The sequence below is a fragment of the Chelonia mydas genome, chromosome 2 (assembly GCF_015237465.2).
Source record: "Chelonia mydas isolate rCheMyd1 chromosome 2, rCheMyd1.pri.v2, whole genome shotgun sequence".
Taxonomy (NCBI): domain Eukaryota; kingdom Metazoa; phylum Chordata; order Testudines; family Cheloniidae; genus Chelonia; species Chelonia mydas.
In genome coordinates, this window is record NC_057850.1 from 175,840,941 (window position 1) to 175,867,007 (window position 26,067).

General features: G+C 39.5%; 1 protein-coding gene across 13 annotated transcripts in view; it reads right to left on the reverse strand.

The window, feature by feature from the left end:
* The window catches only part of BBS9 (Bardet-Biedl syndrome 9), a 432,676-nt gene that overhangs the window by 211,160 nt on the left and 195,449 nt on the right, over positions 1–26,067 (reverse strand). The window lies entirely within an intron of this gene.

Genomic DNA, 26,067 nt, shown 5'->3' on the forward strand with positions numbered 1-26,067 from the left:
AGGTTGATTCCCATCACCTAATGTAATATTATAGTCCCTAACCAACTGTAAACATTGAGGATTATACCACACATGATGTTAATCACTGTTTGACCAACATCCTTGTAGAACTCAGTCAAAAGTATTACATTTATTTTATTTCTTTTAAAGTGTAATTTAATATGTCAGTTATTTCTATATGGAAAAAACTGCCATGTTTTTATTTTATTAGGTGGGGTTGTATGCATAGTATGGGCTAGTTCAGCATTATACCAATAATGTAGATGCTCTGGTATGTGATTGGTTGGGTAATGTCATTTTTAATACCAATGTAAAATACTGGACTACACACACCTTGAAAAGAAAATTCAGTGTATGCTTGCTTTAAATATCAGCTCCTTTTCCTGTAAACTGCCATGATATTTTTATCCTCTTCAGTACTCAGTGGAAAAAGCTAGAAGCAGAACCTGAGAGGAAAACCTGAAACTACTCAATGGAATTTTACTAATATTAGATGTATTTTGTCATTACAGACACTACTGTCCATTTTCTACAAATGTATGCATGGCATTACCTTGCAGAAATGTGAGAAAAATATTTGTTTTATATATAGATTACAAAGGTGTAGAATCCTAAGGGCTCTATCTATGCAACTTACGATTGCGTTCTTCAAGATAATTTCCTATCATTTCAATGTAATTTTATGCAACAGCAACAGATTTTCCATGCTATACATAGATTGAATTTAAAGGAAATGAGCATTATCTGGTGGCTAAGGCTAAAAGTAGGGTTTGAGCCACAACTTCCAAGACATATTTTAATCTCAGCTACTGACATTACATATTGCCTACTAAGGGCTGGTTTTCAGACCATCTGCAGCTGCCATTTAAATCAATGCACAGCACTTCTTCAAAATCAAGCCCTTAACCTCTTTCTTCTTATGTTTACTCATCTGCAAAGAGACGATACCTACTTAACAGGGATGTCATTAGACTTAATTTTGTAAAGTGCTTTGTGATGTTTTCATAAAAGGCCCTATATAAGTGCAAAGTGTAATTAGTATTGAAACAGAATTAATTTACAAAGGAAAGCTAGGATAGCTCAACCTATTAAAGTTCAGCATTATGTGAAAAGGACAAATACTATACAATGTATCTTCAGACTGAAAACAAATCCAACCAGCTGTGAGCCTTTGGTGAAGGAAAACTATTTTTAATGTGCAACACTGGCAGTACAGATGGGGGTGTTCCCTTTGGGTTTACAGGTGAACATGGAACTGAAGATATAGTGAATTTTAGGAAACAATAAATATAAATTATTTTAAACAAAAAGTGTTGGTTGCTTTTGTTTTATTTTAAAGTGTACGTTTCCAAATAACATGGAGTACCCCAAGGACATCCAAGTCCAAACACTATATTAACTAAAGTCAAATAATGAGGCAGACACCCAGTTAGCTACACTAAGGGAAGAAGCTCAACTCACAAAAAGTAGAGTGATATTAATCCCAAATGGTGAGAACTGCCCTGATATGCTCTAAAATTGGTTACAGGAAAGGAACAGCATCGTAGACATTAATCATATAGTATGAACAGGGTCACATCTAGTTCCTTTACCTCAATCTCATGGCACTGTTTGCATGCAGTACAGTCACCACATCACAACTGCCAGCCAACCACAGAAAGATGGCACAAGGCTAGAGTAGCAATATGTCCAGGTAAAAAAAATCTACATGCTCACTCAGTCACTGAAGATGAACAGTGGGGTAAAAGCTACATACGTGCTCTGAGGCCTCAGCAGGCCTCTCAAGAACTGGACATTAATTTTAAGTCACATTGCACTTGTTGCCCCATCATCACTCATAACTGCATTTTGCTCTGTATTCACTCCAATTTCAATTTTACTCAGTTTTGGAGTTGCTACAGTTCCCAGGACTTTAATGAAAGTTCTGTCTGCAGCCTCTTTAAGAGAGGAATGCTTGTGCATAATCCTCTACACAGGTGACTAGTTTATCTATCCCACATCCTGTCAGACTCTTCCCATTCACTACCACTTCCTGTTCACTCCATCTCAAACCCTAACGTGTCTGGGGCACACCAAGAAAAGCCTAGTATTTCCTTCAAATCCTTCAGAAAGGATTTAATACAGAGAATCTCTCATTCCAAAGGTACAAAGCAAACCCAGGACCACAGCCAGCACTCTGTGATAAATGCAGCACTGTTATGCACATCTGACCGCCTCACCCATTAATCCAGAGTGGCTCTGTTTTTAATTTTTCTGAGACGACAACTGTAGGCAATTGTTCCTTTGCCTCAAGAACCCTCTCACAGGGGCACTAAAGGGATCTGTTTTTTCACCGTTCCTGTTCAATTGTTTTTGAGACTGGTGAAAGAGAGGAAAGAGGAGCAGAGATGTATTTTCTATGACACCCAGCACTATGCCGCTATCATATCGTACCGGGCTAATGTTGTGTAATGAATAACTCAGTCTATATGGGCTTGGATGAGGGCTATGACTTAACCTAGATTAGATGCAACTAATGTTGGTGGGTTGGAGGAAGCAGCTGGAAGAGAAGACAAATCTATCAACACCCATAATTGAGAAAGTGTGTCAGCCATTTGTAACCGGTGCACAATGTGAGTACCTTATTAGATCCCAAGCAGTTGCCCATGGATGCCCAGATAGTAGCTGTGGGCAAGATCACTTTCTTTTATTTGCACTAAATGAACAGGGTGGGATTTTTTTCCTCTCTGATACAGATCTTGCCACGGTTATCTACTGCTTTATCTTCAAAACGATACTTCAATATTACCACTATTGTAATGAGTTACATTTTGAGACCACTTGAAAACTAAAGCTAGTGCAAAATGAAGTATCCCACTTACTAAGTGGAGTTTCAGACCAGTACTCTGGGATAAGCACAAACATCAGCACATTGCTGTTTGAGAAAACAAGGTGCTGGTTTTAACTTATAGACCCTAAATAGTCTGGGAGGTGGTTATCTGAATTACACCCTGGGCTATCCTGCCTCAAATGACATCATCTGATTCACTTGAGTTTGAGCCCTTCAATAGAAATGAAAAGGACCTGTTGGCTTGGTTTTCTACATGAGGGATATTCCACTTTGGAATTTGCTCTAAAACTTGTCTCAAAATAACCCACATTTGTAAAATTTTAGTCAGACAACCAGGTTCATCTACTTCCAAGGATTTGCAGAGTGGGATGAGCTGAATCTTAGAGCGGCTTGATTACCATTGCTTACAGTGAAAGGGTCTTATTGTTTGATGTTTTATTTGTCAATGAGGCGAGGCAGCCTCTTCCGATACAATTGTGAGTTATGTCCAAAGCAAGGGATGCATACTTTTTTATGTTTTAAAAATCTAAATAAATATCTAGAATAGAAAAGAATTCAATGATAAATAAATGAATCCGCCTCCCTAGAACTACTTTTAACATGCCAAATCTCTGAAGAGTTTTAAGAAGGAGCTTTTTAAAAATCTACCTGCCACAAGAATGTTTTCTTCTTTGTCCAAAAATTACTCTGTTCTGAGAATCACAATATGCAATCTGGTTTTGCATTACTGAAAGGCTTAAATTCCTAAGGAGGCAGGGTGGTCTTGGGGTGTTGCAACCCTCAAACACATGCCAATGAAATCTTTATACCACACCATCATGTATTATACACTATTCCACCCAGCACTTACAGAGAAACCAAAGGCAAAAACAGCTTTTAAGTCTAAAATCTTCTGCTTATAGATGAGGAATTGCAAACATGTAGCTTCACAAGATCTGAAACATCTGGGATTATAAAGATTTTATTACCATAAAATAATATATGTCTACATTGACAATCTCAGTTTCAAAACCCAATCTCTATAATTAGATAGGGCAAAGGTTACAAGGAGAATACTCGTTGAGGTCTGTTCTGAACTAGATGTCTTAATAATATAGAAAGCAGCTGGGACAGTCTCCAGAATCTTTGCAACGCAATCCTCATCCAGATCCACACATGGTTTCACTCTCAATGTATAGGATTAAAAAAATAAACCTTTGCTTAGAGAGGAAAATTTCTTTGAACAATTCCTAAGACATCAGGTAAATGTCTTTAAAGGTTCTTCTGAGAAGCTTTACTCAGACCCTTAGGAAATTTCTAAAAGTACAGGTTCTTAGAATTTTTTCCAAAATCTCAAAGTAATTTCCACATTTTACTATTTCCTCTTCACCTGGATGTTATTTCTAATAACCATTTTACAATGAGGGGAAAAATGAGAATCTTTGTCTTTGCAAACTGAGATTCTACAGTCTCCCTAGATTCCACTGTGATTTCTCTCTAATTTCTAAACTACCTTCTAGTTTATCAATTTTTCCATCTGCTCATCGTTTCAGATAATGTCTTCTTTACCTTCTGTATAAACATACATAAAGTAACAAAGCAAGGAAACCGCTTCTTCACTTACAGTAGAGGCCTTTCTACATCCCTTATTTCTTCATGATTGCAAGCAAGCTTTAGCCCCATTGTCCCTTACTGCCACTAATACAGCTGTAGTACATGAACTTTCATTTGATCATACAACCTCTAGAAAAAAATCCATCAATTCAATACAGGGCCCATTATTGGATAGTCCCCTTATTTCTTAGCAACACAAAGGCTTCACCCAAAAGATAACCAAAAGAACAGGTTTCACAAAACCTCCATACTCAAAGCAGTAGAAGATGGGAAAATGGCTGGCAAAGCAAAGATCAAAGAGGCACTGGCAAAGGCCAAAAGCATAGCATCTCGTATAATATTTGTTTAAAAGTTGATCATAATTTTCTTTTTATTTATGGCCTTTTTTGTGTGAACTCTTTTCTGGCTGACCAAATTCTAACCCTGTTCCAATAAACCAATCTACAGTAAAGCGGAATCCTGCTTTTAAAAAAAGTTATTAATGGAAGCACATTGTAAAAAAGAAACAACACCCAAGAATAAATATTCTCTACATCAAGGTCATGCATTTAACACACTTCCATTAAATTTCACATTCACAGTTGGCAAGGGCAAAGCTCGACTCCAGAAGTGTTTTTATAATATTCTGAGAAATTCATAGACTTCACCCTCCATGAGTAATACCAACAAGATTTGTTCCAAATAATTTCTAAGTAAAGAGACTTTGTTATGATTTCTGTATATCATATCCACGTAGAAAGAGGTGTCAAAGGTTAACTGCTTGGTTTTCCTGCATGTCACCTTTAGTCAGTACTTCATTTGTGCCGGGGCTTGTCAGGGCCAAGCCCTGGCACCTCTAGTCTTGGCAGTTTGTAGTCCCGGCACCTCTAGGCTTGCTGCATCAGTTATGAAAGTAAACAAATTGCCTGATCCCTGGCATCTCTTTCATTACAAATTAAGCACTGCCTTTAGTCCTTTGAAGAATGACTAGTGAATTTTGGGTGCTTCAATTTTTGGTTGCCCAACTTAAGACACCTAAAAGGTTCTGATTTTCAGAGCTAGACCCCCTACTCCTAAATGTACGTACTCAAAATCACTTTTGGAACAAAACAAATTGAGTGTATTTATATTATATATACATATACACACAGACACATACACACAGGGAGTTCTGTTTTCTCCAAATAGGAATGTTTATTTCTGTCACACAGGCCAGTTCTGGTAGGTGCTTATTTTCCACAGAAGTGAATGGGAATTGTAGGTATCTGGAATTTCCTAGAATCAGTGGTTGGTAGTTATTTATGTAAGGCAAGAGTCTTCATCAAGGAATGCATTAGAAGTATAATTATTCTGATGAGACATGGGCCCACCCATTACAAAACAAACAGTTATTGAGTATCGATTAATTCTGCAACCAGTGTTACTCACGGCCTATTGAGGGACTCCTAGTGGCCGGGTGTAGTACCGCACTCCTTTCTCACCTCTGGTGTCCCCTGCAGGCTGGCCTTGGTAGCTCCTTAGTGGCTTGATGCTTTGGCTAAGTCACAAAGTCCAAATGAACCCCTTCCAGGGTATTAAAGAATCCAGGATTCTGGATCTCCCTAGGGTCTTCAGCCCAGCTCTGGGCCTTTTAAATTCAGCCCTTTGGTACGGTTCCCAAATAAGCTCTGTCCCTTTTGGGGTTTATGCCACTTTATTTATGATGGTAGGGGAGTCCGGGCCCACCCAATACTCCAGGTTCCAACCCAGGGACCCTATAAACAGCTGCCATGTATGGCTCAACTTCAACCCTCTGATGCTATTTCCATGGGACACTTCCTACTGTGCCCTTTTAGCTCCAGACCTATCTCAGGGCCAACATCCTCAGGTTCTTCTCCCTCTGCAGTCTCAGTGTAAACTCAGCCAGCCCTACATTCTGACTACTTTTCAGACTCCTTTGGACAGCCAGGAACTGATCTGCTAAGGCCTTGCAGCTCCTTTTATATGAACCTGCTGGGCTCTGTTGCTAACCCTTGGAGGACCAGGTCTCTCTAGTTTCCACGATGGCTGCCCTCATGAAGTTTCTCTAGGCAGGCCTGGAGGACCCATCTTTGCTACTCTTTTCTTCCCACCTCACTGCTTCCTGGGATGGGGTGTAGCAGAGCAGAGGGACCTCTAGCAGGGGCCACAAAGGTCTGGTACACCCTGTCACAGTGCCCCACAATTAAAACTGAAATTATGTGGAAGACTATTTGCTCACGCTACTTCAGAAGGCAAAGTCATTCTATGTTTGGAAACAGTCATGCAAGCTGAAACACTGATCATGAGTTCATAGATCTCTTTTGAGAATTATTCTTAGACTAATTCCTCACAACATACCTACCACCAATATCTCCTTGATCCAACCCCTTTCTAGTATGTTTGAAGATAATTAGGTCAAGCACCTCAGAACTTAGGATTTTGTTGATACCTATGCTAATAGAAAGCATAAAAGTAGAGAATATAGTATGTCAGAGATTCCCCAGTTCATTCCTATGAAAAGAGATCACTTATTTATCACTAGACATTTTGGAGAAGGAAAAAGAATTCAATACTATGTCCTACTATAATTTTTTCCATGCTCTTCTAAAAAAACTTACCAGTCACACATCTTGTGTTACACATCTAGTGGCATTTTGGGTCACAAACTATGATCTTTTTCTGCCGAATTAATGTTCAATTTGTGTATATAGCACCTAACTACTATGACTGGCACACTAGAAATAAATACTATTAGAACAGATACGACTGTCTGATAGTATTGGTAATTTATTTTTAAAAGCTCTAATGCCCTTTACTTCAGAATACAATTTATTTTTCCTTAGCCGCTTTCATGCAGAATACTCAAAGCTGTTTATAAAGCAATGAGATGAACACTAGCTGGAAAGAGTCTGTGTAGACAAGCAGACTCAACAATTAATGTGCACAGCACCTTGGACATCTGAACCTGCTTTATGAAATGTAGGCCAGGACACCATAGTCAAAAAGTGATCTTTATCTACACCCAGCCCACAAACTTCAGGCATTAATGTATATATTATTTCCAAAGGAGAGTACTACCAACACTTCAACATTCCCATAGTACTGCACTGCATTACATATGAGCCTAAGTTTTCATTTGGGACTTCAGCCTATGAATACCTGACCGTGAAATAAGAGTGCCAGTTAGTACAACTGTGATGGTGCTTTTTGAGATGTTAGCACATGTCCACTATGAACCAGATAGACCATCAACCATTTCTCCTAGGAAATGCCACTAGTAGCAGCGATGTTAATAAGCAGCTGAATTTGGATAAAATGACTGAGCTGTTATTTCAACCATTCAAAGAAAGAGGTTACAAAAATCTGAAGGTGTGACACAATCTGCGTGCTTTAACAGCAGTGCACATTACAGTCTTTTTTTTTCGGTTTTTTTCGGTTTATTTATTTATTTATTTATTTATTTAAGAACAATCATCAAGCAAACAGTTTTTCATTCACAAGGTTTTATTCCTCAAACCTCTTTGGTATCACTAGAAAGATTTCAAAGGGGTATTGTATACTATCTATAGGACAGAGATGGATTCTACTCAGTGGAATGAAAAAAGGGATATGATTGGTAAAAACCCAGACGAACTCACTTAACAGACTGATGTCAAGCAATTCAGTAAGAAGTCTCCACTATGGCTGGACCAGGGGATATAAACAAGCCAGGCTAGTGAAAGCCAAGAATGAAACAAATCTGGCGTGCTCTACCTTATGTGAATGTATGGATACCAGTGGCACCAAGTATATACCTAAAGTAGGTGTTGCTGTGCTGCTCTACCTATCAATAAAAAAATGAGAAATGTTCCATTTACATGTGGGCAATACTAAAGCACTTGCAACGTAAGTCTTGGATTTCTTGTATATTTGGTTTGGTTTTTAAATGTATTTTAGGATTTTATATTGTTGCCCATCACCATACTATCTATGTGCCTTCCATGTAAAATAAATAGCAAAAGTGAAGTCTCCAGTTGACTTCATGGAGTCTCTCTGGCACATCTTTTTGCAAAACTGTTTGAGATAGGATTTGGGGGCTTATGTTTAATTTTATTCATTTACCTTTATGTTTTTTGTAATTGATTATTTATTTCAGAGGCTTTTGCGGGGGAGGTTGTTTTGTTTTTTGTTTGGTTGGTTGGGGTTTTTGAGTAGAAGGGGGTGACTTAAGAAGGTATAATATAAATATACTTGAAAGAGGAACCTGCCAAGGTAGGGACTGTGCACTGGGAGGAGAGGAGGGAAAGTACAGCCCCCCACCCCACTACCCTCCTGGACCCCAAGGGGAGAACTCACACACACTCTGGGGCACTAGGAGTGGTCTCTCTCCTCACCGCCAACAAGTGGACTTGGGAAAAAGCTGCATTCAGGAGTCAGCCAGAGACTCCAGCCGGTAGGGCAGAAGCAGCCAGAGCACGGACCTTGGGAGTCCTTTGGAGAACTTGCTACAGTTTTGACTAAATTTTCTCTGCTCTGTGCTGATTGTCTTTTTGCTCCAACCCTACCCCTTCATCACCAGCTCTTTACCTCAGAATCACTCCTCTAACCATCTTCTCCCTCCCAGTTCCCCTCACTTTCCCTTCTCTTCAGCTTATCCCCTCCTAACTAAACCCACAAAATAAGTAAATAAATAAATAAATCAAGGAACTCACATGCTGTTTGCTGCCATCCTATTCTTCACTCTGCTTATGTGTTTTACTTCTTTCCCCACCCTGTGTCTATCTTGTCCATTTAGAGTAAGCTCTTTAGGACAGAGACCCTTTTTGTTCTGTGTCTGAACAATTAACAGAGGGGTCCTGGGCTCTGACTAGGGCTCCCAGGCACTATAATAATAATATAAATAATAATAATACTAATAAATATATCGAGCGCCCTCTTGCCAGCCTATCCACAAGTAAGTATCTCAGCCTGCAAGCAGGCAAATGCCTGTTAATTGTTAAAATAAGGGAAAGAGGGAGAATGGAAATAGATTATAAAATAAAGCAGTGGATATAGTTTATTCCAAAATACACGTAATTCTTCCCAATACGTTCAAAAGTGAATTCTACTGTATATCCAAATTGAAAGGTGGAGTTATAAAATTAGTAGCTTATCTAAGGAAAAGAACATCTGGTACAAATTATATAGAACTTGAGAAGCCAGTGACTTACAATGAATCCTTTACTTATACTTTCAAAACAAAAATGTTAAGTACTGGGATGTGCCAAATTATGTACACACATACATGGAAAGGAACTTCTAATAGTCAATTAACATAGAGGACAGAGAGACTTTCACTGCAGAGTTGGTATCTGAATTAGCAGCTATCTAATAAAAAAAAAAAAAGATAAACCAAACATCAGATGGCTCTATACCACTGAATAATACATTCTGACCTTATGTAATAATGAAGAGGTTTTGTTTTTATTTTAAAGTATTTTGCTTTATTTATAAATCTGTCAAATCAGACAATGAATTTAAAAGAGATATTTTCTCACTGTGTGTTAAGTTCTGCAAAATTCTCAATGCTTTCAACTCCCATGAAGAATGGGTAGTTACAAGTTAAGGGTGCTTGATACCTCCTGGTTGTTACTTGGACCTTAATCCTACAAACATTTATTCACATGCTTAACTTTAAGAATTATGGATGAAATCCTGATTTCACTGAAGTCAGTGGGAGTTTTGTCATTGACTTCAGGGAGTTTGTCTACCCTGCAATAAAAATCTATAGCACCAAGACTCAGATCAGCAGAGTCCCCCCAGGTCTGACCTCGCAGGGTCTCAGAGCCCAGACATCTACACTGCAGTTTTATCAACCCACAGCCCAAGCACCGTGGGCCCAAGTCAGCTGACCTGGGAGAGCTGTGGCTGTGCTGTGGGTCTTTTAGAACAGTGTACACATACCCAGTGAGGCCAGGATACCACCCTATGAGTAATCCCATTCACTTCAATAGGGCTATTCATGTGCACAAAGTGGAACACATGAGTGTTTGCAGAATCAGGGTGTTAGATATCAGGATCTGGGTGCTAGTGCAGTATAAAAAAGGAGATTAAATAAACAGATGATCAGTGTCTCACAGGGGTGTCTAGCACATAATGTTATCTCCAAAAGCAGTCTTTTTTTTTTTTCATACTCGTATTGTATAAATATAGGATAAATGTATTCTCTAGCTCAGCAAGTCCTTTAAAAGATTTCATACAAACAAACCCTAGCAGTAACATACCACCAATAATTTCATTTACATACACGAACAAACAAACCCTATTTCTATTCCACCCTAATGAAATTATGAAAATATCAATGCACAGATGCTGCCAGATCAAGAAAACAGGCTCCTTTCAGCTAAACACCGAAGTCCACGGGCTAAATTCCAATTCTTTTTACACCCACCAAGGCAACCTCATTTGAAATTTTTTCACTTCTGCCTTATGCTACACAACCTGAGAAGTTTCCCAAGATTTCCAATGTGGGCTGAACACCATATAATTTCAAGTGAACTGAAAATATTGTGGTTCCTAATATAGTATCCGGAGGTAAGACCAAGGCTCATCCACTGTTAAATTAAAAAAAGTACACTGGAAACATTTTTTTTAAATTAGCAGTTAAAGAAAGAGCAGTAAGCTAATTAGAAGCTCAATATTTTCTACGAAATATAACTATATCCAGGACTTCTCTTTTCTTAATGATACAAAGCTTTTCCCCCCCTATTTTGAGCTGTTTTTCAGGTCATCTGACCTAACAGTATTGTTAGTAGAAGCTTAAAAAAAATGTGCCACAACTTTTGGAAATAGGGGTTTTCTCATATCAGTGCACAAGAACTTATTTCTTGCTTGCTTGAATACCTGACTTTGAAGAGAGGGTTATTCACCTTGTGCAGTAACTGAGGCTCTTCAAGAAGTGTGTTCCTAATGGTACTCCACTTCAGGCAATTTTGAGAATTTGGTCAAGGCCCCAAGATGCCTCCCACCCCCAACCCCCGAACCACATGCTGTAACAACCTGAGCATTTCCATGAGTTGTATTTCCTATTTCAAATAAAGAATGGCAGTTGGAGGCCCATTCTATACCTAAGAGTCCTCGGCAAGTTAATGAAAATACAAAGATCCTAGGCTCAGGGACACAAATACACCTAAAGTGGAGCACCCATAGGGACACTACTTGAAGAAGAAGAGAGGGTTACTTATCTTGTGCTGTAACTGCGGTTCTTCAAGATGTGTGTCCCTATGGGTGCTCCACTTTAGGTGTATCTGCATCCCTGGGCCTAGGATCGGAGGTTTTTATTAGCAGGGCCCGTTAGGGCTGCACATGCGCTTTCCCGTCTCGTGCTACGTGAAGCACCCACACGGATACTACTCGAAGAAAAATAAGAAGTATTCCCATAACTTGTTTTCTTGTTTGTTTTTTCCTGTCGCAAGCATAACCATTTCAATACAAAGAATGCTCTGGTCAAATGGAGATTTTAAATAAAAGTGTAAGACAGAAAACAGCACCTGTGTAAAACTTAAATAACACAGCAAGAAGATTAGATTAAAATGTATTAGTAACAAAAGAAAAATGGTTTCAAAATATTCCTTTAAATAAAAGTGTGAATTTGGTGCTAATGCCAGAATGACAGCCACAGCCAGCCTCAAGTCTTTTATCCATCCACAGACCAGTTACAGCACTGACTGTGACAGTGCAGACTCCCTAGTAATGTCCAAATAATGACCCAGAACTCCTCCCTTTAAGGGTGGGAAAACTGTCCAACATCTGTGCCACACAATACTTGACCTCTCTGCCAATAAGTCTGCCAATTAGTGTCATCTGTGGTGGTATTCATTTTTGTGACGCTGACACTGGTCCACTGGGATTTGGACCATTAACTCATGAGCCCCCAAAGATCTATCAGAGGGTAGTATCTTTCACTCAGCCTACCTGAGTTGGATTCAAAACAACAATCTAGAGGTGATGATCCATATTATCAATTCCCTAAACTATCCAGCCTCTCTAAAAAATAAAAAAATAATAAAAAAAAAATCTCAGAAAATGAAGGGGGGGGAAAAACCCTACGTGAAACAACAGCTGCAACAGTCTTAATAACAGTTCTTCAGCTGGTAATCAAAAGAAAACACACTCAGGGCACTGGGTCTCTTGCTCTCCTGATACAATCATGCACATGACATGTGTTCATTCATCCCTCTGGAACTGCGCCTTCTTTCAGCTCTGTTCTTGTAAGCTGGCAGAGTAAGAAAATTCTTGTTTCAATTCCCTAATGGTTCACAAGAACAAAGCCAGCAGGAACAGGATCAGATGCAGCTCAGTTCACATCACACCTGCACTGGCTGCACAACAAACCCAGCATGCAGGGTGTTTGGTCTTCTAAATCTTTGAGTTTGGATTTCAAGTAGTACTCAAAAAACCACGTTTGTCTACGTGCTACAATGACACATGCCAAAAGGCTAGCATTTATCTCATTGTGGTCAGATGTGTTTACCACCAGGTCACTTGAAAGAACAATTCTGCACCTCGCCATAAAAAGGTGCCCATTGCTGTGCAGTAAGTTAAATGCTACCATTAAGCACACACATATCTGTTCACAGGATCAGGGCCTTAGTTTCTACCACCATACTTCCACATATTTTCATTGTTCTATTTGTAATACATTTGGGGCTTTCCACATACTTAAAATTCATGTCATATGATAGGATTTTATGATATACTTAGGATTTCTCAAAAGTGAAAAGATATTTAAAAAAGGCATATAATGACTGAGAATATTGGGGTTGGCCCCTAGCAAGGCCTGCAGCCTCATACCCCTTTCTTTAGTGAATGCCCTCCCGTAATCCTGCTTCCAATTCCCATTTATCGGGGAACTGGAATCTCTGTACTGGACAGTTGCTAAGTTATGACAACATGAACATATTATGACCTACAGGGCCGCTTTAGAGAAAATGGCACCCTGGGTGAACTTGTATTTTGGTGCCACCCCCATCACTCCTGGCCCCCACAAGCTCCCTGGGCTTACCCCTCCGTCCCCCCATCACCTCTGGGCCCCGCTGCCTCCCAGTGTTTAATTTATATTGAAAGAGATGCCAAAGGCTAGAGCTCAGCCCTGGCACAAATTAAGCACTGGCAGGGCAGCCTGATATTGGCGGGTGCTGGCCAGGCACCCAGCTCTGAACCTCCTGTGCAGTGCAGAAGTAAGGCTGGCATGGTATATGGTGTACTGCCACCTTTCTGCACTGCTGCTGTGGCTCGTGGTGCCTGATGCCGGCATGTGGCTTGAGGCAGGCTTCACGCTGTCACACGGGGGATGCATCTTGCCAGAACCCACAGCTCTCCTGGCTCACCCAGGGCCCCATTTCAAATTTGGGGTAGGGAGGGAGGAAACTTTAATCATTATTTCAGGGACTACTTATGCACTTGAAAACTCAAGGTTTTTGCAGATAAATACTTAGGAATTAGCTGACAGGAACACTGTATCTAATTGTTATATAAAGAAAGAAAAAATATATACAAACTCCAATTAAAGCCACGATTAAAGTTTATATTTAAATTTAGAACAATTAGGAGAGAATACATCAAGATAGTCCGAATCCCAAGCCTTGAGGTATCAGTTCTGGAGCTGTAACACAGATATTAGAAACACACGTTTAATAGTTTGTACACTATCTTCAGTAGAGATAAATAAAAATAAATAAAATCTTTTTACTTTCTCTAACAGGCACTCTGTGTTACTACCGTTATCTACTCTATTTCAGTCAATTGTTTTTCACTACAACATAATTTTAACACATGTAATTAAGGGTTTTATTTCTCTTTTATTAAGAAAGGGAATTTATTTTTATAATTATTTTGGCATTTATGTTTACTGATCACAATCATGTATGTGACTCACTAACATTTGACTCCGTCATTGCTATTGGTATCATAGATGGAACTGCATTTATTTTCATGCAAATTTTAAGTTATTTTACAAATATAAGTAAAAATACAATTTGAAAATAAGCAATCTTCATCTGCCCAGTGTCTAAAGTTGTGTGTTTAGCTAATGTTTTTTAAACTGGTGCTGCTAAGGTTAGTACAAGCCAAAGTTACATTCTAGAAGCATACTATTATTTGACTGTACCATTTTAAATAATGAATGACAAAGCACAATATGATAATAAAAGTAATAATGATAATTACTCTAGCCAGGACAGGTTAGGCATTTTAGAACTCACTACTCAAAGAATTAAATGTAAGCATAAGAAAGAAATAAAATTATAAAGCGCATAGACGTGCTGGACGCCGCTTACCGCAGCTCCCATTGGCTGGGAATGGTGAAGCATGGCCACTGGGAGCTGCAGGGGGCCGTGCCTGCAGATGGTCAACATAAACAAAATGTCTTGCGGCCCACCGGTGGATTACCCTGATGGGCCGCATGCCGAAGGTTGCCAATCCCCGGCATAGACCGATCAAAAAATTAAAACAACAGCACTTTGAAAGAATAAAATTACAGAGAATGTATGTGCATTGCAGAAGTACCAACAAGTAACAATAACAGCAACAACAATATAAGTATGTGTTGGGGGGTGAGTGTGAAAGAGTGTGTGAGCTCAGGGAGTGAGAGAGTTGGGGGAGTACGTGAGAGACCACGTGCTGCCCCTTTAAGACAATGGCACTCACCAGTCTGAAGGAAAACTCCTTCAGACACAGCAGCAACTGCCAGCAGCTCCATCTCTCTCTTGGTGAGCCCTGTCCCCACACGCATACCCCCGCTCAGCAGAGATGGGGTACATGGCAGGGGCAGCAGGGGGCACCCTGACATCAGCGCCCCTCCGTCCCTTCCCCCTAGCAGATAGGAAGCTCCCGGGAGCCTCTGCGGGGCGGCTCCAAGGCAGGGGGCAGGAGCCACGGGGCTGCAGACACCAGCAGAGCAGGAGGGTGAGGGGCACTCCTGCTCCGGAGGTGCCCCATTTATACCTGCTCCGGAGGTGCCCCCAGCCTTCACCAGTTCGCCTCTATGTAAGGCCAGCCCTGGATGTACTTAGGATTTACCTAGCCTACCCAACAGGTCCTTGACAGGGGAAAAAAAACAAAAACAAAAAACACTGCCAAGGCCAGTCTAGCAATGAGGGAAACATTCCTTCTCAGACCTCCAAAAGCTACTAAGCATGATGCCCACAGCAAGGCCCCACCCCCACCCCACACTCTCATCCCAAGGGGAAAAAAGAGAGAACTGTTGCTCCAAGGCATAGAACAGTGCCTTGAGCAGGGAAAAGAGCTTATCCTTGGGTACACAGGAGTCAATGGACTTTGCACTGTCCTATCCAGCTAATCAGCCAAGGAGCCCCGCATCCCTTCCTAAGCCCACAAGGAAGCTCAGTACCCAGGAGGAAGGGAGGAAAAAAGTGCTGGCAATCCTAAAAGGGTCTCCAGGTTTTCTGACCTGCCTGCCCAGAAAAAGTCTCATGGGGAGGGATATATGGGTGGGAACTGCAGATGGAAGGTACACACCACTGTTTGAAAATGGCTACAAACTACAAATATTAACTTTCCATCTGTTTCCCTTCGTTTTAGTTTTGTACAAGCCTCCCGGTTGCCCAGTGAAGGTTTAGGAACAGTTTTATTGCATAATTTTTGGTTTTAACAAATCCAATGGCAACAGGCCATCTCAAAAGACAATGCTGTAAGTGCCAAAGCAATTCAGTTATTGTGCACATATTGCAACATTGTGACTGGCTAAGAAGTTCAATTCTCAAATGACAGTCCATACCACAGATAATGCAGTCAAAAGGTGCAGGGCCAGATGAAGAAGCCAGTGTACTACTAGAGCTTGAGGCCTACTGTACTTTCCTCTTCGCTCACCTCTCTTCAGCCTCTTAGACTTCCTGGTGCAGAACAGTCCTCCAGTGTGGCTTGTTCCTAGCTGTATCTTCTCAGCTTGGGCTGTCAATGTTGAAAGTTTTTAAGTTCCTCCTGAAAATGTCCTTGAACCTGGACCTAGGTCGGTCCAGTGGCTTTAGAGCATCCTCAAGTTCTCCATACAGGAAATCCTTTGGAACACATCTATTGTTCACATGTTGCAGAAGACAAAGCCAGTTGAGATGTCTGTGTTTGAGAGTAGAGATTAGACTTGACAATCTTGCTTTCTCAATTACTTCAGTAGCAGAAATTTTGGTTTCCCACTTAACATTTAGAATATGGTGAAGATAGAGGGTGTGAAAGGTGTTTAGTGAACAGAGTTGTCAGCAACAAGAAGTTTTCTCATCAGAAGACGTTTAACTGAGCTTCTTGCTCTTAGATGTGCAATGTTACAACATAAGAACTGCCATACTGGATCAGACCAATGGTCCAATTGTGGAGAGATTCACGGCTGTCTTCCACGGCTGGCTTCTAGCAGCCAGAAATTTAGGGTTACCCTGAGCATGTTGACCATACGGGCTAACAGCCATCTATGGACCTATCCTCCATAAACTTATCTAGTTCTTTTCTAAACCTATGCTTTTGACCATCGTTAAATCTCGTGGCAATGAGTTCCACAGGTTAGTTGTCCATAGTGTGAAAAAGTACTTTTTCTCAATTGTATTAAGGCTGCTACCTATTAATTTCATCGGGTGACCCCTGGTTTTGAGTTGTGGGAAAGGGTAAATAACACGTCTCTATTCATTTTTCCCCACCATTCATGATTTTATCTCTCTATCATATCCCTCTCTAAATCCTCTCTCTTCTAAACTGAACAGCCCTAATATTTTTAGTTTCTCCTTTTACATCAGTGGTTTCATACCAGTGATCACCTTTGTTGCCCTTCTCTGAACCTTTTCCGGTTCCACTAATATCCTTTTGAGGTGGGACGATCAGAACTGGACACAGTATTCAAAGTGTGAACTCACCATGTATTTATTTGGTGGCATTATGTTATTTTCTGTCTTATTTTCTATTCCTTTCCTAATAGTTTCTAACATTCTGTTGAACTGAAGTTTTCAGAGAACTATCCACTATCCATGACTCCAAGTTCTCTTTCCTGAGTAGTAACAGCTAATTTAGAACCCATCATTATATATGTGTAGTTAAGATTATTTTTTCCAACGTGAATTACTTTGTATTTATCAATGCTGAATTTCATGTCATTTTGTTACCCACCCAGTTTTGTGAGATTTCCCCCTGTAATTCTTTGCAGTCAGCTTTGGACTTAACTAGCTTGAATAATTTTGTATCACCTGCAAATATTGCCACTTCACTGTTCTTCCTGGTTACCTGGTCATTAATGAATATACTGAACAGCACAGGTCCCAGTACAGATCTTGAGGGACCTCACTCTTTCATTGCAAAAACTGACCATTTATTCCTACCCTTTGTTTCCTATCTTGTAACCAGTTACTGACCAATGAGAGGACCTTTCCTATTATCCCACAACCACTTAGTTTCCTTAAGAGCCTTTGATAAGGGATCTTGTCAAAGGCTTTCTGCACTATACCAACTGGATTACCCTTATCCAAATGCTTGTTGACACCCTCAAAAAACTCTAAAAGATTAGTGATGCACGATTTCCCCTTACAGAAGCCATATTGACTCTTCCCCAACAAACCATGTTTATCTAAGTGTCTGGTAATTCTGTTCTTTACTATAGTTTCTACCTGATACTGAAGTTAGGATTACCAGCCTGTAATTGCCAGGATCACCTCTAGAGGTCTTTTCAAAAATCAGTGTTACATTAGCACCTTCCAGTCATCTGGTACAGAGGCTTCTTTCAGTGATAAGTTACATGCTACAGTTAGTAGTTCTGCAATTTCATATTGGAATTCCTTCAGAACTCTTGGGTATATACCATCTGGTCCTGGTAACTTATTACTGTTTTTATTTATCAATTTGTTCTAAAATCTCTTCTACTGATGCATCATAGGGGGATAGTACTGTTGAAGAGTTTTCCATAAGATCTTGAATGGAGATTACACCCTCAGTGCTAGATGAGAAAGCATTACAAAGCAGCAGAGAGAAGAATATACTGAAGAGTTTTGATGCCAAAATATATCCCTGTTTGACATCACTGAGGATTTCATATCTGTCGGATTGATAAACATCATACTGGACTGTAGCCTTCATGCCATCATGGAAGGATCGAATCAGAACCAATTCTCTCTAGCAACTGGAAAAGGCCCTTTCTGCTAATCAGGTCAAAAGCCTTTGTAAGATCCAGGTAGGCCATGCAGAGAGATTTTCTTGTTCTTGACACTTTTTTTTGCAGTTCCCTCAGTGCAAAGACCATATCGATATGTTTCATCAAAGAGTACCCTGAACTATGTAGAATGGGGAAAAGGGCTCATTTTTCAAGGCCTCTGTCTCTTTCTCTCTCTGTGTTTGTGTCTGTCTGTCTGCGTATGCACACACACATCAACCACTAAATTGGCAACAAATGCTTTTAATTATTTTGGCTGAGATAAGTTTTCTGATAAGAAGAATTTAAATCCTAGAAAAAAGTTAAGTACAATTTGAACACTTTTATCTGGTTTCCCTGACATTTTAAGTTCATGCTCTCGTTCAGTCAAATCTAATAGTTTTAACTTTGTTTCACCCATTACTGGTCATAATAATATTCAAGAGTTCATTCATGTTCTCTTTATTGTACTGTATCAAAGTTATCAACAGACATCTGGACACTAAGTATGCTAGCCATTTACCGGCTACCCACTACTCTACACTACAAAAAATTCAGAAAAAAGTATTGCCCATTGGGGTGATTGAATAATTTGGCCCAAGTTCAGGAGTTAACTCATGTCCTTTTTTATTCCAAGTTAATGGAACTCAGGAACATGACCCAAAAGATACGCTTAGGTCTGTTGAAGAGTAGTACTTGGTCTTTCTTTAGCATCTCCTGAGATTAACGTAAGAGCAGCATTCTCTTTCACCTTAGAGAATCTATTCATCTTTTGGAGAGAGAGCATGATTAAAACAGGGATAAAAATGAGGAGAGCCTATGGAAGGAAGTTTGTTAGGAGTTCACAAGGTTCTATGATCTTCCATATTTTTCCTTGAGCTCTGAGCCTTCCTCTATTATTATTTTGTAGCTTGTCACCATTGTAAGTGGAAAGGGCTCATAATTATGTTGCTGTCACCTGTCACTGTACAGGGGATGGGGATGGTATTTTAAATGCACAGAATTTGTGGTTTCATGGACGTCCTGGTAGGAAGAAGACTGCAGTTGGTTCAAAATGTGCTCTGCCTCCCTGGTAATCTTAAGCCATATGTCACAAAACGAAGGGATGCCTCACAATGGAGGAATAATGGTGGTCCATAGGACCAGTATCAGGTGACAAACCCACTTTACTGAGGCCAATTTGTTGTACAGCAAAGCAGGAGGAAGCTAAATTGTTAACTGGAGGACCCAGTGATGAGTTACTGAACACCACTTGTGGGGGAACAAGTCCTTAGGAAAACCTGTTGTGCTAAGGGAACATGAACCAAAGGCCATGCCCCTTTTCAAATGCAAAATTCCAAAGGGAAAATATAAAAGGAAACTAATTTCTCAAAGGTGGTGGTGGTGAAAAAATTTGCAAAAGGCTCTCTCAGCAGAACAGAAGAGGAAAAAACCTGCTCCCCCATATGAAGGCAAAGAGACTGAGGAGAATGTGGTGGGTCCAGCAAACATTCCAGTAGGAGGAACCTTTGCTTTAAATATCTATGCCTCTATTAAGACAGACTGAAAAGAAACATACAAGGTATAACTTTTGACCAGAGCAGTAGATCCAACACAACAGAGACTGGCATTGTCCTTTCTGATTCTGAAAGACACTACAGTATATCAGATAGGGGTACAAACCATTTGGCATGCCATGTACAGTAGAAACTCAGAGTTATGAACACCTCAGGAATTGGGGTTGTTCATAACTTTGAACAAAACTTTATGGTTGTTCTTTCAAAAGTTCACAACTGAACACTGACTTAATACAGCTTTGAAAGCTTACTGTGCAGAAGAAAAACACTGCTTTCCCTTTATTTATTTTTAGTAATTTACATTTATCATAGTACTGTACTGTTTTTCCTTTTTTTTTTTTTTTTTTTTGTCTCTACTGCTGCCTGATTGCACAGTCCCAATTCCAAATGAGGTGTGTGGTTGACTGGTCAGTTCGTAACTCTGGTGTTCAGCTGCATTGCACCCATGGTGCTAGGGTCACTGAAACATAATCACCCAAGTTCAGCAGAGTCCCTACATGATATATACAGGTTGCAAATGTTACAGATGTTTTCAGACATCAGCCTTTCTTCTCCAGGCAACAGTTTTAGAAATGCTGGCACTCAAACACAGATTATTATTAATAATAATAATAAAAAACCAACCCAAACCCTAAAACTCCCCAGGTATTTGTAAGATCCACATAAAGGAAGTTGTTTATAATCCTGTGGCATGCATCCATGTGAAATACCTTCAAAGGACAATGAAATCTCATTAGACTCAAACTACACTGTCAGGAAATAAATATAGTATACAGCTAAGTAACAGACTTCTAAATAAGATGCTGACATATGGTAAAATATCCCAGTGTACAGGTTCTGTAAAGTCTCTGTTTTTAAGAAGTCATAAGTATTGTATTTCACACTAGAACATTTCCAGATTTGCTCCTTTTCCGCTCCTGTCCTCCTCCTCAAAAACATCTTCAAAAGTGGCCATTTACATTATTTTTGCTTTTGAAAAGCTTGTTAGTTATAATCTATCCAGCATTTGTTTACATAACTTGTGGTCATTTCACAAACACTAATGAGAGAGCCTAGTGATTTTCAAGAAACAGCACTTTACTGTGCTTGATGAAATACCTATGATAAATAATACAGGTGCTTGCTTAGTAAAGAGAGTATTTTCTATACCATTTAGTATTCTCTTCAGGACAAAAGCAAAACCTACTGAACACAGAAATGGAATGACTAATAAATACACTTCATTTATCAGAAAACTCATGTAATTAGGAAAATCTTTCAAATTTCCATTAAAATTAAAGTACTGACATTCAAAACAGCTTTTTAAAAATAGTAACCGGATACCACATTGTATGTTATTAAGTTTATAAAAAAAGTACCAAAACACATGTTGAACAAATTAGCACAACAAAGTACTTATTTTAGGAATATACATATTGGTAAACTTTTTTATTCTAAGCACAGTATGCTTTCAGACTTTAATTACTGTTTTGAGGTATTTCCATTACTTCCTATGTGGAAACCCTACTGTTAAAGCCCCAAGTTCTTTCCCATGCAGAACATCCTACTGAGACTTGGGTAGTTATAAGCACACTCTGAGATTTGTCAGAATTAGCACAGCTCAGACAGCCTGCATAGATACTCTGCTTCCTTTTCCCCTGCCAACAGCTACTTTATATCACTAAAGAAAGAAAATAACACATTCCAGCAAGACTGCTTGTTATTTGCTTAGATTACATTCTTTATATCAATATAATAATGGTACTGTGAAAGTGTCAATATGAACTTTAGGGATAAAATTTTAAGAAGCGCCTACAGGTATGTCTACACTGCAATAAAAGACCCACGACATGCCTGCGGCTGGCCCGGGTCAGCTGACCCAGGCTCATGGGATTCAGGCTGCGGGACTATAAAATAGCAGTGTACATATTTGGTCTCAAGCTGGAGCCCGGGCTCTGAAACCTCATGAGGGAGGAGGATCTCTGAACAAGATCAAGCCGAACATCTACACTGCTATTTTTAGCCCTGCAACCCAAACCCTGCAAGCCCAAGTCAGCTGACTTGGCTCTGAGACTCTGCGCTGTAGGTTTTTTATTGCCATGTAAACATACTCTAGATAACTTAAGAGCCTACGTCCCACAGAAAATCAGTGAGGCTTAGGCCCAGATTTTTAAAGGTATTTAGATATTGTGCTCAGCATTGCAACACCTAACTGATTTAGGAGCCTATGTCAACTATCAATGGGATTTAGCTTCCTAAGTGCCAAAAACCCTTTTGAAAATGAAATTTGGGCTCCTAAACAAGTTAGCCATTACAATGCTAGTACAGCAGTGCCCAAGGACCTTTAAAAATCTGGGCCTTAGTGCTACTGAAAATGATCCTTAGGCACTTTTGAAAATTTTACCCTAATTCTTCAACGTTTGACAAAAGAGTTGGGTTGGGTTTCCATCTCCAATGCTAACAATGTTTTCTACATATCATAGAAGTAAAGCAAGAATAAAATCTGTGATATTAAGCCCCTCCGGGCCTTAGGAAGAATATTTTCATGGCCCTGTACAGAGATCAGATTTTCACATAAACAAGCAAAGACCAATTTAATAGCTATTTATAATATATTAATCTATGAATGCAGATTTTGTATTTCTTGAACTAATTTCCTTGACGAATTAAAGTGGGTATTATTCTGTCTACAGTAAAAATCCTCTCCTAGAAAAGAACTCTAAAAAAAAAATAAAAAAAAATTCATACACTATACTATCCTAAATGCCATGCCTTTAGTTTGTGAGCATTCATAATACTTATTTCAAAAGGTCTATTCAAAGATCACTTTGTTGCATTTTAAAAAAAAAACTCTCTGGCAGGTCTCATCTCCTTTTCTGCAGAAGTTGGACAACTTTTTGATATGACATTAACAGTTCGCAACACCATTAGCAACATTTGCTAAACTGCTTGTCGGGGAATCACTCCAAAAATCAATTAGTATTATATGCATTTGTGACATGTCCACCAATGTATTTTTCTATTATTTATTAGCTTTCTTTCAAGAACCTTTCCAATGCTCTTACCCATTTTACAAAAATAAAATACAAAAGATAAATATTAAAACCCAGATAGGAACAAGAAATTATGTCTGGGATTGTCAAAGGAGCACAAGTTTGAAATTCTGGCTTTAGTGAAGTCAATGGTGAAACTCCCATTGAGTTCAATAGGGCAAGGATTTTACCCCAAGTGATAGAATTTCAAAGGAATTTAGATGCCTAATTACCTCAGGACCCTTCCCCTTTGAAAATCTGACCCTACATATAGTGCTGTATTCTGCTGTAGTTTGTGTGTGCTGTCACATACATTTATCCACTACCAGGAATAACAGCACATCACTACCTTTTCCCATAGCCACTTCTTATAGGGGGTAGACTTCAAGTGGTCACAAAAGGATCCTGCCCCCTTCTTTTGGAGAATGCAGAAATAGGTACAGCTTGCACCAAACCCCTAAGGTTGGTCAGGCTCAACAAAATCACTCACAGAACTTTATTCCCCAGACGTCGGCCCTCCTCCAAGAAAACTCTATCCCTGGCCCCTTTAAGGTATGTCTCTGCCAATCAAAAATTCCTGAGCACAGGACAAATTGTCCTGAAAACAGCTATCATTCTGAGGTGGAAAGTAAAAAGCTGTTACAGAAACAGCGAGGATCCAAGTCATTTAGGACTCGCTTGTGGAATAATCCTAGCACAGCCATACACGGGAATGGAAGGGAATAATGATTACTTGGTCAGCCACGTCTTTGCTCTGGTTACTGGGAGGAGCACAGAGGTTGTGTGCCAGATGCTACCTCCAGCAAGCATGCAGAAAGAAAGCGGGCAAGGAGATGATGAAGCCTATCCCCCCCATTTGCTAGCAAGCAGAACTAGTTGGCTGTGCAGTGAGAGTAAGCTGCATCCTGAAAAATACGGTAGCAGTCAACTTTTCTCCCCTCCTCTCACACACTCTACAGCAGGGGTGCTGGAACAATTTTATAGTGGGGGTGCTCAGAGATCTTGAAACGAAATTAAACCCTGTATATGATGGAAACCACTTCAAGCCAGGGGATGCTGCAGCACCCCCCCGTATCCCTAGTTCCAGCACCTATGCTCTCTGGTGCATACAAGGTGGCCTGGGAAGAGGCATTGTGCTTTTCTCCATCTGCCCCTTACTCAGGCCATCGCATAAAATGCATCATCATCACTTAGCGAGCAGTACCAATTTTAGCTTCTGGGTGGCACAGTATGCAGGTGTGGATCATCATAGCTAAGTCTTTATCCAACGGAAATAAAGGTGTGGTGTATTCGCTAGCCATAGATGGAAAAGGAGTTTAGGAATGATAGAACAACAGTGCACAGGTTCGCTATTAAAAACCCATCAATTATTAACAGTTACTGTATGGCAGTCTCCTCCACACATACCATTACTACAGCTTTCCCTTACACTTAGCATAGGAGATTTCTGTAGCATCTATCTGGTAACAGTTGACAAATGTCTTTTTAAGGCTTCTACAATGCTAACAGTAAATAGAATTACAAAATGTAATATAGTGTAATTAATTTTGTATTAAAGGTCTAAGTACACAATGATTTCCCTTATTGGGAATAACAGACTATTTAAAACTGCAAAAGCAGCCAAGAAAGTGGTTCAGTCCAAAGTAACCACATACATTTTTACTTCCCATAGGAAATAATTTTTAGTATATTCTGTTTTGGATTCATGATCCATAGATCTCTAAACAATTCTGGTCAGAAACAAATTAAAAATTTCCCTCTACAATTGTTAAGCAGGAATATTTCCTTTCCCACTGAAGCCAGACTGTCTAACTTAAATTTACATACCACATTTTTGTAACAAAATCAAAAGTTGCCCAAAGCAAACAAATAGCTTTGGGTTACTTGGGTTTAAATCATTATCTTCAAGAGAACATCAACAATATGAGGGCCATTACTTGGATTCTTACTGACCATTTGTGGAACACAACATTCCACTATTTCTAAAAGATATATTATCAAAGACAATGTATAAACAACCACATAGAATTATTTTTAATTTATTTTTTACTTCTCAGACCACAAAATGCTATATACATTCCTAATATAAAAAAAATCTACTCCATTGATAAACACTAGATTGTGATGAAGGCACATGGATTTTATGATGCTGTGAAAGAAATTAGCCACAGTTTGAAAGTGACATTTAATCACAAGCAATGGTAAGCAGAATTAAAATAGCAAGCAGTTCAGGAATGGAAATATTGTACATAGCCATCCTAACTGCCATAATAACTGCACTAAAGCAGAAAAGTGTTCTAAAAACCTCTGTAATTGGATTTAACAAAAATCAATATCCAGTCCCCACTAAGAATATGTCTGGGATGAGTCAATTCTTCACTTTTTTGACAAAGAGGAAAAACAATTTATGATATGGTTATGGTCACTGCCATGGTTGACAATATTTATCATATGGCTCCACTAACCATCCGGTTTATATTTTCACTAGAGAGGGAAGCAGTAGTGGTTCAGAGGATGCTGCTAATGCTACTGAACACTCAGGGAGAAATGAACCGCGAGGTAAGAAGACACCATTGGTCCATATAAGCTCATAAATTGTGTTAAGTCAAACATACACCTGCTTGTCACTATATCCTGCAATCATCTCTTTTTACCATATCTCCTAAGCAGTAAAAGGTACATTACAAACTTTTTTCTCTCTGTTTAAACAGATCTTTTCAGATAGGGAGAGACACGCCAACTGACCATATAGGCCCTATATTATAGGGAAATAATGAAAGACTCTTCAGTAGGAGAAACTCTGGCTTCATTGACAAGTTGAAGTCAATGGGAATTTTGCCACTGACTTCAATGGGTCCACTATTTAACTCAGGGAATGGTCAACTGCATATTGTAAACAAACTACCAAATAAGTAATAGATGTTGAAGCAATCACAGCGTAATGCAGTTTTATTGCCCATGAAT